Consider the following 14199-nt stretch of genomic DNA (forward strand, 5'->3'; position numbering starts at 1 on the left):
AATTTGTAATTCGTTGAACCTTTAAATTCGTTGTTCCCCTGTACCCACGAAATCGACGAAAATTGGTATCCAACGAATATTAATGAATCCACAGTATATTGTTAATGCGGTGACCGTGCAAATAGAATGGATACAATATAGAAGTAGAAGAGGTACATACAGTTTTGATAAATATGAGCAGTCAAATCAGTGTTAACATACAGCACAGATATATAAATACAAATGACTCAAATATTCAAACAAATATACAAATAAATCTGACAAATACGCCAACAAAACAAAGTTGTTTTTGTAGCTGATAGTACATTAAGAATAGTAAAACATAATTTCATATACACTTTCATGATATATCACAAATTAAGTAGAATATGAAAACATGGGTGAACAAATGAAAATAAAATAAAAAAAAACTCATGCGTCCGAATCGTACCTCTAGACCCATCCGCATCAGGAACAGCCGATGCAAAAACACGTTAGCTGGATACTTAAAATCCAATTCACGTCAAGAGGCATACGAATAAATGGAACATAATGGTACAAAACAAATAAAGGAAACACTGTAAAGAAAATAAAACGATACACAACGTCAGCACATATAATCTAAAATTCAAGACCATCCTGTATTATTTGTGAAGTAAACACTTAATATGTATCTATTAGGTCTTGGTAATTGCCGCTGAACTGGGACGGGACTTTATTATTTGACAATAACCCTGGCTCATTTATGTTCGCCCAGGCACCGATGATTTTTTACAAAATAAATACCGTGTATGTATCTTAAGGTGGTACCTAACACTACAGGGAGATAACTCTGTAAAAATCAGCTAAACGTTTTAATTACGTTGTATTGTTAAGGAAATATTAAGCTTCTCAATGATCAAAATAAGTGTTTGTCAAACTGCTATATAACCAATGAAATTTTTCTGATAAAGTGGTTGGTTTAAATTTTTTGAAATTTTTATATTTTTGTCAAAGGGTCAAAGTAAACTTTTTGTCAAAATTTTATGAAAATTAAACGAGCCAAATTAATATTAGTCAAGGTGTTGGGTACCACCTTAATACCCGGAGAAGTTTGAATATTACTGCTTGGTTTATTATTACACCTTATCCCATTTGTAAAGGACACACACATATATAAATGAAAATTGCTGTAATCAAGTCAAGTTAAAAGTAACTCAGTATACGTGTTATCTATAATTAACAATCAGCAATAGAATGATCTGAATTGGCGGTTGCAGTAAAGGCCTCTACCAAGCAGTCTTTTTGGAAAGTTGCATTGCTGGTGATGATATTGTAATTGTTTTGCACCCTGTAAATATAACATGTGCTATTGTTAACAATGAAATATTACATATTCTTTATTCTTGGATTGTCAATATATTCGTGTTCGTATTTATAATTTATTGTAATGTGATACTTGCATTTGATTGTTTATTGTATATATTGTATATCTCCTTTGGTCAGTTCAAGTATGTGAAGTAATAATGGAAAGTATATAACACCTGAGTAAACATCCAGCACATTGATTTTTTACCTGACATTAAAAACCTGCCCTGAACAGTTACTGTACTTGCCCTCAAGTCCATATAAAAGTTATGCTGAAATATGTGTCAATCAACAAAGTCCATAAGTCACACTTAATTAGTTCCTTATAATTGAAATAATATTTTAATAACTCCTCGATGTCTTTCAGAACTCTCCATTTCAACTCATAATATGTAAAATTAAGCATTTAGTGCTTATACCAATAATATTATCAACATAATTCAAAGTCCTGTTCTACCCATTGTAAATAACTCCTTGTTTAATATTGTGTAGTGGATCCAGTTTTATACCGGTTTGAGTTAAAAAAAAACATAAATCATTAGTAAAATAAAACTTTTATTTTGTATTCGTCACTTAATTCGAAAACTTTTGCTCCATGCCTAAACCTAGACCCTTTGTTCGTACTGTAAAGTAGCAAAGATTAGACCCTTTGCTTGACAATACACTAATCCGATCGGAACGATGGTTTAAAAAAAATGCGAATGAAACGATGGTTTCATGAGCCTATGAGGAAGCCAAGTAGTGTTAATGTTGAATTGGTGTTGGAATGAATATGAATGAAATTTGACAGTTTGTATCCAGAAATTCATAGGAGATGAGTGAAAATTTTGAAACAATCAGTGACAAAAGTTCATAAATGCCCCAAAACTCAAATGGTAAGTTACAGATGAATGCCCCATGGATTTTTTGAGTAAGTGGATAAAACCACGAGAGAAAAAAAAACCAAACTCATAAAAGCAAAGGTAAAAGAAATCACATGAAATGGCACATTAAAGAAAACATTAGTAAAACAATATTATATTTCAACTACTTAATATATGAAAACATGCATATGAAAAACTTGAACATTAACATTTCCTTTAATTCTACCAAACCGACTTTGGGCACTTTTTATATATGCTAGTGTAACCCTTATGTATCTGATGACCAGCGCCCTAATGTTTTTATCAAATGAATTTTGGTGTGTGCTTTTCCAGCATAAGTAGCTGTCCAAATTATAAAGCCATGGCCATTATAGTGACTTGAGTTGAAGCCACATAAATCCAGTACTTTCTTAATACAGGTTACGAAATATTGTCTTTCTAGAGGTTCCTTATCAATGGCGAGGAAAAGTGAATATGTTGGATGCATTGGGGGTAAATGCATTTCTTATTTGTATATATTTTAATAAAATCTTTTATGGGCAAATTGCTCTACCTAATATATAAAGCTGAATGTTCAGGTTTTGATTGTTTTTATTTAGTTCGTTTAAGCTACAAAATCTTTAATTCATAGATTCATAGCTGGGTCAGGTTTTGAGGCCTTTGACACTGTCAACTCGGGACATCTAAAAAATCCATAAAATGGTACATTACATCTAGTTCATCACATCAAATAAACAACGTGTTTTTGGTGACAATTTACAATATTTGTCGAACCTTTCAAAAGTTATTGGTAATCTGATGTTATTTCTTTGTTTTTGCAGTCATTTACAAAATTTAAAACATAATCAATATAAATAAGAAGATGTGGTATGAGTGCCAATGAGACAACTCTCCATCCAGTCATAATGTAAAAAAAGTTAACAAGTATAGGTCAAAGTTCCGCCTTCAACACGGAGCCTTGGCTCACACCGAACAGCAAGCTATAAAGGGCCCTAAAATGATAGTGTAAAACAATTCAAACAGGAAAACCAACGGTCTAATCAATATAAAAAACGAGAAACGAGAAACACCTACGAACCACACCAACAAACGACAACCACTGAACAACAAAGCTCCTAACCAAGGACAGGTGCTTAAAAATGGAGCGGGTTTAAACGTTTTAACAGGCGCTAACCTTCACCCTAACCCGAGACAGTAGTGTAACATTACAACATAAAAAGACACACTAATAAATATCAATTGAAATGAAATTGAAACTCGATCAAAAAGACATTTAAACAAAAACAAGTAAACATACACTGAACGAATAAGTTTGATTTATGACACAATATAAAAACAATATTTAAACGTAGGTGCCTATATAACAGCATATATATAAAGTTGTATTATTTGCTGATTGCTAGAGATTATTTAAATTACGCTGCAGATACCCATATCTTATTCCACATTAATACAGTTGAATGGTAGATTGTTGTAAACTCAAAATTGTTAAGCAATTGTCTTTGAAGTCAATTATGAAAATATTAAATAGGGAAAAAAAAGAGTAAATTGAAATCCAGTCAATAACACAAAAGTCTCAAACTTTCTGAACCAAGTCTCATATATATAAACAGTTTTCGTAGTTGTAGCGAAAAGTAAAATAACAAAAATACCGAACTCCAAAGAAAATTCAAAACGGAAAGTCCCTTATCAATTGCAAAATCAAAAGCTCAAACACATGAAATGAATGAAAAACCACTGTCATATTCTTGACTTGGTATAGGCATTTTCTTATGTAGAAAATGGCGGATTAAGCCTGTTTTTAATAGCACAATAGCACTATTTCCAAAGTTCATTCACTTCTTGATTTAGGACTGAGCTGTTTGGGCACTTGATCAGAATTGTGCTGTATTCGGTGCTAGTTTGCGAAATCTGTCTATCTGAAAGCGGGATAGATTATTACTTATGTTATTCTGATATCCTGGAATATGTTTCGAGCTAAAATAAAAATAATATTTACACGCATAATAGGTAAGTTCCCTCATTAATTTCCTCATTTGCATAAACAACCCTTTTTGACTACTGTAGCTTCATTGTCACATCAGAAGAAAATCCAATTTGTTGTCCAATGTGAACTCTACAATATAGCTGATACTACAATAGGGTTTCATTTGAGAATAGCCATTTAAAATTTTTTGTCTGGATAAGCAATGTCTGATGGCCATGATGAATAAAACCATTCTCCTTTGAAATATCCAAAAAAATCTTTTGAAAGTTGAGGCATCTATGCTAAGTTACATTTCATAACTTGAATTAATTAGTCTTAAAAACATTTTCGCACCATTCCAGCTAGCCAGAAAAGCACAGAAAACTATAGGTCAACAGGGCATTCCTTATCTAGTTTGATATAGTGATGCAAAACATTGACAGTAGTGGACAGTCCTATGAGATAAGAAACAAAAGGTCTACCAGGTAAACTGACTCGTAAAGCAAAATTTAAATGGCCAATTGACTTTATCAAGGGGCTGTCGAGCAGTATTTATATTTAAACTTTTTTCTGGAAGTAATTTCTCATATTTAGCTATAAAGATGTTAATTCCTTTGAATATCATCATCATTAATTTGTCACTGGACGTTAAACAGCCATCCATCCTTCCATCCATCCATCCCATTCAAGACAAAAAGGTGTCACTGACTTGGATTGGCAAATTTTAAATGAATCGGACATGTCAAACTTGAACATCCAGGAGTTTTAAATTTCAAATAACACCATTGACATCATCTATTCCTTCAAAGTACATGGATCTTTCCATTAGATCATTAATGCTCTAATGGTTATACTCCTTATATGGTGAGCATTAATTCAATGTTAAGCGTTTTTTACTTGAATATTTTCCATCTGCAATAGTTATTGGGCGTACCCTACAATTTTCAAAAGGTGTGTCTTTAAAAGGTAAATACAAGAAACTTTTATGGACTTGTTTATCTATCAACTTAGAAACCACTTCTGGTAGATACACTATGCCTACATTCTTTTGCTGGTAAATCTGTTGTTGCTACCAAGGAAGCAAACCTTTCTAATAGCCATTACACAAACGATTTACAATTGTTTTTGTCAGGGTGAGAGAATAATTTTTGTACAAATTTATTTACATTAATTGGAGTAGTTGCCTGATAAGGAAAAGCATGTAGTCATTACCGTACTTATTTGTTGCAGTACTTGTTTTCTCAAATTTTGGAGCAGGGATAATTGTACATTACATAGTTTGAACTTCTGTTCTACCTAGAGAGGGAAAAACCTTTCGACAAGCTAATTCTGTATGAACAGATATTTAACATCTACTACAGATGTGCAGTATTGAAATTATTGCACTCCTCTTTGTTAGAATGATAATCAACATCCTGATCGTCAATGATTTACCTATGAATAGATTGAGATATTATCATGATTGTGTCAACATCAAAATATTCACCAGAACGCACTCCAAATGAACAATTTCCAATGTGAGTTCCTCATATGAAAGATGTATGCTATGCATTTTTATGTTCCCCTGTTAGAAGTGTGGGGTTCACTGCTATTTTAAATCCCTGTATTATTATACGACTGTTACAGTAGTAATAAAGGTGAATTCTTTATTCGTGTCCTGAGTCTTGTCTTTGTTCATCAATTGATTGAAAGTCTCTTGCAATACACTGAACTATGTTTTTGTGATTCAGTTTTTGCTCTTGTCCATCATTTTCATTTTTAACCATTTGATACATTGTTGTTGTGTTTATGCACTGATTCCTAAAAGTAATCGGTACTATGCTATCTGGAAAATAATCTGTGTCAATCTCATTATTACCAAAATTGTCTGTATGTTGTGTATCTTCCATAGGTGTTACTTACAAGTTTAAAACTACGACACTATTTGAGCAACAAATTAGTCTTTTAACTTCGAATTCTGCATTTACAAAACAACTGGATACTACAGGCAGCATGTATTGGTTTTTACTACACAACTTCTTAATGACATATTCTTAAATGGGAGGAGCTAGACTGCACTCATGTTTATATACAAACAAACAAAGGACAAAAGAAAGTTAAATGCCACTATTGGAAACTATTAACAAAGCATGTATATTTGTATTGAAATTGATGTAATAAAACTCTGGCAAAGAACGTGTGATAAACTTCGCATCTAGCTAATTGAGAAATGAAAATAAATCCGTCCCAGCAAACACACATCAGTTTAAAAACATTTTTTAAATGTCATATGGACGTCTCTCACAAAATATTTCAATAAGATATCATTTAAACATAAAAAAAATGTTTATTTTATTGTTTTTGAAATGTTTTATTTCTAACATTTAAGTAAAATGTTTTTACAACATTAACAAAATATTATTTGCTAATATCTTTTATTCATGTTCTCAAACATTGTTCTAAAATATCCCGTAGATATTTTATAATATAAAAAAATAATATTTTCTTCAATTGGTATTTTATATTTTAACAACATTTAAAGTAAATATTTTCCAAATATCCAAAAAACATTCTGTAAAAAAATGTTTTACAGAAAATATAGTTTTGCTATTTGCATAAAATGTTTTATAACGTAAAATTAAAATGTTTTACATAAAACATCTGAAAAATATCAGCTAAATGTTTTCTATAAAATATTCTGACATACACATTACTTAATAGTCTTACTGATATTTTATTCAACATTTTACGGATATAAAAATAACATTTTATTTAAACTTTATTCAAAACCCCACAAACAACGTTTTGTGGAATTAGCTCGTTTTTTTCAGGATAAGATATAGTACTACATTTCATCAATATCATGACAAACAAGATACTATGGTTGAAATCCTTAATTGATATCTTGAAGATCCTTGAAGTCAGATTTTATTCCTTCTTCGAATATTAAAATTCAAAAGAGTCAACATTAAAATAAGCAATAATGTATTAATAAACAATCACCTTTCTTTAATGTTTATTCATTTCGTTCGTGTATATTTTAGAAATTAAGAAATGAAAACTGTAACTGTACTAAGTTCAATTTTCGTATCGTTTATATGCCTTACGGAAAACCGACCTTTTCCGGAATCGATTTTTGTTTTATCACCGGAAATGATTTTGAAATTTGAATTTCGAAACGAAGACAGGATATCAACAAAGAGAGCCAAGAAAATTGTTTGTTACGTGATATATACTCACTTGGTAAGAACGATTAATCTGTTAAGATGAAACTTGTGCATTCATTGTGTGTGTTCAATCATAATCGGAACCAAATTACATCTGTTTCTGGAGGTGCAGATCAAGGTTTCGAAAAAAGGGGGCCCCTGCCCAAGGCAAGCAAACGTTACGGTTTGGAGTGATACTTGTAAATAGTCTATAAGTCTATACATTTATCTTATAAGTAGCTCCATAAGGGGGTCGGGGCCCCTAAATCCGCCACTGTTCAAGCATCTACGTACACCAATTATGAATTTGTTCATTGATATAAAAAAATTATAAGGATATGTGGCTTGTGCGTTTGATTGCCAATACACCTTATCGCTATTTGTCCGCCATTACTGGCCATGGACATCACAAAAGTTCCCGTAAAATGTTGACGTCATATTAGAAAATATTTGACACCACAATTGAAAGTAATACACCTTATCGCTATTTGTCCACCATTACTGGACATCACACAACTGTCACAAGTTCCCTTAAAATTTTGACGTCATCATAAAAAATATCTGATGCCACAATGGAAAAGTGATTGTTGTTTGACGTCAAAAGTTCAAGCAGGATAGATTCTCGGGTCAAGCGGGAATAGCGATAAGGTGTTTTATTGTATGACGTATGCTGACGTAAAAAGATCAAGCAGGACAGATTTCCAAATACTGAAATAGCGATAACGTGTATGAGACAGCTATCCACCAGAATTTAAATGACTTGGATAAAAGAAATTATAGGTCACTGTACGGCATTCAAAACTGAGAAAACCAATGCCATATAGTCCACTTTGAAGCCTTGACAAACAAATGTTAAATTTTTTTCAACACAATTGAAACAAAACAACTAACTGCCTACATTAAATACACATTATGAAAAAGAAATTTGACAGACTTAAACCAACAACAACTATTGCAATAAGCATGACTCAATACCTTGTTTCCAAGGCACACAAACAAGTTACAATAACACTAACATAAGCACCATTTGAATATGGAGATTTTTTTTTCTAGTAAAATCAGTGTATGTATGTATTTGCAAAACAGTAAATTAAATTTCCCTTAACAGCTTAATGAACATTACAAAGACTATGTAAGACTTCAGTACAAGCAAGATAATATAAACTGTTGCTTAAATTATATTTATTGCTTCATACACACAATGTACATACAATGTATCTTTTATTTTTTAACAGGAGCTAAAAGAAAAGCCACAAAGGACAAGTTCAATATGCAGGTTTACAATTTGGAAGTGGCACAGGTTCTTATGAATGTCTACAACCTTTCGGGAGAATTTTTTTTTGAAGTAAGATTTTCATACAGAATTACTGTTATTCCATATTTAATTCAAATATTTAGCATAAACAATGCATTACATTCAAGATTAAGGGCATACAATACAGAAAAGATATCTGGATATTTGAATAAATTATTTTTTTTGTGACAAAATAGAAACAAGTTGTTTATTTAAATCAATCTTTTAGTCCAACAGTGTGCTTTCATAAACAACATATTTGCTTTCCTTTGAAGTATTTCAAATACATATAAACAACTCATTTAATGACATATGTGTGTTTCTCGGAAGTTAAGTTATATTATTATCATCATTGCGAAAACAATGCGTAACACTTCGATAAGTTATTATGTGCCTATAGTATACTTCTAGGACTGTATCATATGCCCTTAGATACAAATGACAAGTTATAAACTACATGTATGTCACTCTACAGAGTTTAACACTTAAAAAGGACAATAAGATGTTTAATGACATTATGTAGCAGGGCTTTTAAAGGCACCTATATGATACAATGCATTTAATGAAAACTAAAAAAAACCAAGAAAAACAACAGCCTGATTTATAAAAAACAATAAAAGAAAAAAAATATGATAGACAACAATCAACGAGTATAATGAAATAAGACTCTTGACTGGACACATATTTAGTCTAAAGTTTTTTATGTGTTTTTTTTTAATAACTAAATGAAGTTCAGCGTGGCATATTGCTCTCTCTTAACACGGTCAGCCATTTATCGTCCCCTTCCGACAGACTATCATCGTTATTTGTTTCAAAACTTTAAAGGGGAGGGGATGTATATCCTTCAGGCAACGTGAATCCTTCTATAATAAAGGAATGTGCAAGAAGTTTATATGTGAATGTAAGATTAATTTTTTTTTCAGAAGCATGGCACAGCAAGAAAAAGATATAAGACACTACAAGACATTCCAAGTGACTTTGAATAAGACAATTGATTGACTTTTTCAATGTATTCTTAAATAAACCAAATAGTTGATGTAAAATGGTGTTTTGTTCTCATCTCTTCAGCCAATTATCAATGATTATTGACTTAAGATGTAACCCTATTAGAAGTGAAGTTTTGAGTTGTGTCTGCCATTTTGGATGTGTCAAAATTTGTAGATACTTCTTGTTTTTAGAGACTTTGAATTGTGAATTTCATATGCTTAGCAAAACAACTGATTTATTCTTGTTTGTATATAGAATTAATCACTAATGATTTGTTATTTAAAAAAGCAGGAAACTCAATCAAAAGTACAGAAATTTTTATATTGATATGATCTAGATATCAACCAAAAACATCTTCTTAAAACATTTTGAAAACATTTTTTAGGCAGTCTCACTTGCAAGAAAACATCCAAAAACACATTTTTATAACATTATTTGATGTTCATGATGTTTTTCAAACGTTCAGAAAATATTTCTAGAAAATATTTTTTAAAAGATTATCAAAATGTTTTATACGCCATTGTTTTTCACATTATCATGATATTTCTTTACAACATTTTAATTATATTATGCAAATATTTTAGAAAATATATTAGAAAACGTTTTAGCGATATATATTCTACCATACATTTAATGTTTTTCTCACGTTTTTTTGTGATATTTTCATGACATTAGACACAACATTTTAAAAACATTTTAAAGATGTTTTTGTGTTTGCTGGGGTTCTATCTCTATAGTTAATAAAACAAAACATCATACTAAAATCTTAAACAAAAACTACTGAGTGTAAAATAAAATCATATTATGTCTAAAAATAACTTATGTAACATAATACTTATTAGTTCCTACTAATGAATTCTTTTTTTCTCGGCTACAATACGTTGTTATTGTTTAGTATCTCTAAGACTCGGCTTACTTGTGACGTCGTTTACTGTAGTATTGTTTAATGTATGGTTGTTCTGCTGATGTTTAAATTTTCAGTAACATCCATTACACTACCGGTTTCACAATCGATCATCGTGGATAATGAGAGTATTTTTTACAGCATGTTTTAAAAGGCGATATTTGACTGCTCCTAAGTAACGTTGATTGATTAGTTGTACCTGGTCTAGTGTGTTCTTAAAAATTATCATGACTTTATTTTCTTTTATTAGTCTTTCTGGTTTTAGCTTATACTTGAATACATCTATAAATCGTAAAAATATAAGAGTTTTGAATTTTGTGTGAATGAATAGTATGGCATGGTGTGTAAATATAGTTACACATCTGTGCAGAGACTGAATATAATTGATCCCATCATAAATTCGATCTAGGGAATTAACTGAATTCGAGTTTTTTTCTATTAAAAGTTCAGCATTATCACACAAAGACATCTACAGACTTTTGATTTTATATGGGTGAATTATGACAAATTTCTTAATTCATCGTGACGAATTGAATGTAAAGTTAAAAAAACTCGACTACTAGTATATGGTGGCTGGAATAAAACGATCATATTGACAATAAATATATAAAGATAATGCTCTAAAACTTTGGAGCGCAAAAAGCGCTCGTCTGAGTATCCTTTGTCAGAAACGCTCAAAAACAAAATTTCGAAAGACAAGGAATATTTCGACATTTTTACCTTTTATGTCTGTTTGCTTTATTCACGTATCGTTGTCAACATAATGGAATTTGATGCGACTGTCATACAAGTGAGATGTTTAGCGCTATAAAACCAGGTTCAATCCACCATTTTCTACATAAGAAAATGCCTGTACAAAGTCAGGAATATGACAGTAGTTGTCCATTCGTTTGATGTGTTTGTTCTTTTGATTTTGCCATTTGATTAGGGACTTTCCGTTTTGAATTTTCCTCGGAGTTCAGTATTTTTGTGATTTGACCTTTTACTACCATATATCACAAATGAATAATGAAAATCCGGATATGCGTTAGGGAGTTAACACCATAGTTTCTTAATAAATTCTTGAATGATTATGGATTATTTGGCAAAGGGATGCTATAAATAATGTCAGTACAACTGAGCTGATGGTACTACCAATCAACCAGCAGCAGTATCGACCAAGTACTAGAATATAAAAAAATACAGTTTATAAATTTGATGCGTCTTTTATCAGTAACGTTCAAACTACAAACTTTAAAGGAATCCAATAGATCAATTTTGATATAGAAATTTTAAGCTTTTATCAATATTAGCATAACACATGCGTTGTATTGGTTCCTCGTTGAATGATACGGCAAAAAATGAAAATAGAATTTAAAAACAATCCTTTTTTTTTTTAAACATATTATACTTTATTTCATTAAAGCTTTTTATAAATCTTTTAAGGATACAGCTTTTTCAATGCTCCTTCTTAAAACAATACTACAATATGATTAGTTAACTTTTACACACCCTCTTTGTTTCATTTTGAAACTAATTTACGTTTATGATATAGCTGGGATACCAATATACCCATAAAACCATAAATATATAACAGACACCGTGGATGACCAACGCTAACGGTTAACTTTCGATGGCAGATTCACAATCTGATTTAAATAATGATCCAGTGTTCGCGCTTTGCTTGCAAGGATATATGAGTTTACATTATTTTGAACCCGTCCCTTCAAAAAGACAAAGACGTAAAGGGTTTATCAATCTGTTTTTAATCGCATGAAATTTTATGATTTCTGACACAAATCCATAATAACATTTTTTTTGTCCTTATCTGAATAGCTTTTTCTAAACACGGCAAAAAGGTTCAATATTGTAAATTGGAAATATGTTATAGGTACATATCGTTTTTCTTTAATAATAACTTTTTTGTATTTGTATCATTCTGCCATTGTAGTTTAAGAAAATTCATTGTGTTTATATTGATATTTCATACGGCATTCATTATCTTTTAAGAGTACAATAGTAAAATGATCGGAATATGAATATGCAGTCTTCACATATTTGGAGCATACACAATCCCTAATGCGTTGATAATAGAAAAAAAAACACATATTATTCTTCCTCTATACATTTTTAGTTATAAATCAAGGCAAGAGAAGTTTACGATGTTACTATCTCGCAAGTTCGTCACTATATAGATCAATGTTGGTAAAGAATGCGCTTAAAATCGTGGATGTTCATTAAATCATCATCAGTTCGAAACTAATCAGACGACATTTCTTAGAAAAAGCGATGCTGTTTAAATTGAAATATGGACTTTAAATCAATGAGACCCAACCAGATCGAAAAATTAATTTAGAACAATTCACGAAAACACTAAAAGTATATCAAGGTTAAGAAATAAAAACAAACAAACATTTTGCTTAAACACTATCTTGTAGTTGGCAATAAAGCAAGATTAAAAATAATAATCGTAAAATATAACCGGGTTTGTCTAAGTTTAATTCAAACAGTACCATTGTTGAAATGTTCAACATGCCGAAAAAACTAGCTCATGTATCTTATTCCTTATTATAAATGGTCCGTCTATAATTGTTCTGTAAAGTAAAACTAATGTTTTTGCTTTTCAGCCAAAAGCTTAAGGTGTGTGCAAAACCTTTCAACATCTAGGAAAAATAAAAAAATATTTAAGCTTCCATATATCAACAATATTTTGTGGGTTCTTGAATTTCTGGACTGTATTTGATTGAATGAGAAATAATAACTCCATAATATGAATTAGGGACTAAGTTCGAAAAAAAAGCGCCTCAGAAGTACATGAAGTAGATATTCAGGGGAATTATTGTTTACTTCATCAATGTTTGTCATTGGTTTTAAACAACCTTCCTAATTTGCTAAATAAGAAAATTCCTCGGTAGGATTCATGATTAAAAACTTATAATAATACATACGTTGTCGTTGTCTTAGAATCCTTTGATAAACTTTTAAGGATATCTTGAGCTGTCCTGAAAGAAAATGCAGTATGTTTACATTTCTAAAATACGAAAATATTTTGTAATTCCGTAAAAATATGAGTTTTGCATAAAGTGTGTGCAAGAATTGCGTGGATTTCAATAAACAACACATTATCAAGTTAGATATGATGGTCTAACATCAAATAATGTAAATATCGTACACCCAGATGAAATGTATCATAAAGAAATCTTGCAAGTCTCTTAGGCTTAACAAAGAATGCAAAGTTTAATATATATGTCGTTTAGTCTCTGGTAGAGATTTATACCATTGGCAATTATACCACATCTTCTTATCTTTATAAACACTGTATTTTAAGATAAATGCAAAAATGAAGTATTCATGACCGAAATAACAACCTACATTTCTCTTTCTGTTAAATCCTCATCCGAATCAAACATACCAGTTTCGTCCATTTGTAATCGGTAATCGTTTTTTAATCTAAAATAAAGATACAAGTAAAAGTTTATTTAATCTCATTGTAAAATATCAGTAGCTTTATATTGATTCAGTGCATATGGTCTTTACAAAGTGTCCAGGGATAAAACGTATAAGAGGAAACATGACAATGCACATTAAAAATAGTGCAAATAATATGAACTACCTTCTTAAGATTCTGTCGTGGTTATCGATTCATTTTTTGTATTTCTTTAAAATCAGAATTAAAATTATCATACTTTTGTGTT

The 14199-nt window shown here is 30.7% G+C and overlaps 2 long non-coding RNA genes across 2 annotated transcripts; one reads left to right on the forward strand and one right to left on the reverse strand.

The window, feature by feature from the left end:
• Positions 1-1227: 1227 nt before the first annotated feature.
• On the reverse strand, positions 1228-13948 carry LOC127718201 (uncharacterized). The gene is made up of 3 exons (XR_007989631.1): positions 13877-13948; positions 13453-13506; positions 1228-1309 (listed from the first exon to the last, which is right to left on the reverse strand). It is a non-coding gene; the product is annotated as an uncharacterized LOC127718201 (long non-coding RNA).
• On the forward strand, positions 7116-9677 carry LOC127718200 (uncharacterized). Its single transcript, XR_007989630.1, has 3 exons — positions 7116-7377; positions 8576-8685; positions 9558-9677. It is a non-coding gene; the product is annotated as an uncharacterized LOC127718200 (long non-coding RNA).
• Positions 13949-14199: the final 251 nt, after the last annotated feature.

This window comes from Mytilus californianus, unplaced genomic scaffold (genome assembly GCF_021869535.1).
Source record: "Mytilus californianus isolate M0D057914Y unplaced genomic scaffold, xbMytCali1.0.p SCAF_10, whole genome shotgun sequence".
Lineage (NCBI taxonomy): Eukaryota > Metazoa > Mollusca > Bivalvia > Mytilida > Mytilidae > Mytilus > Mytilus californianus.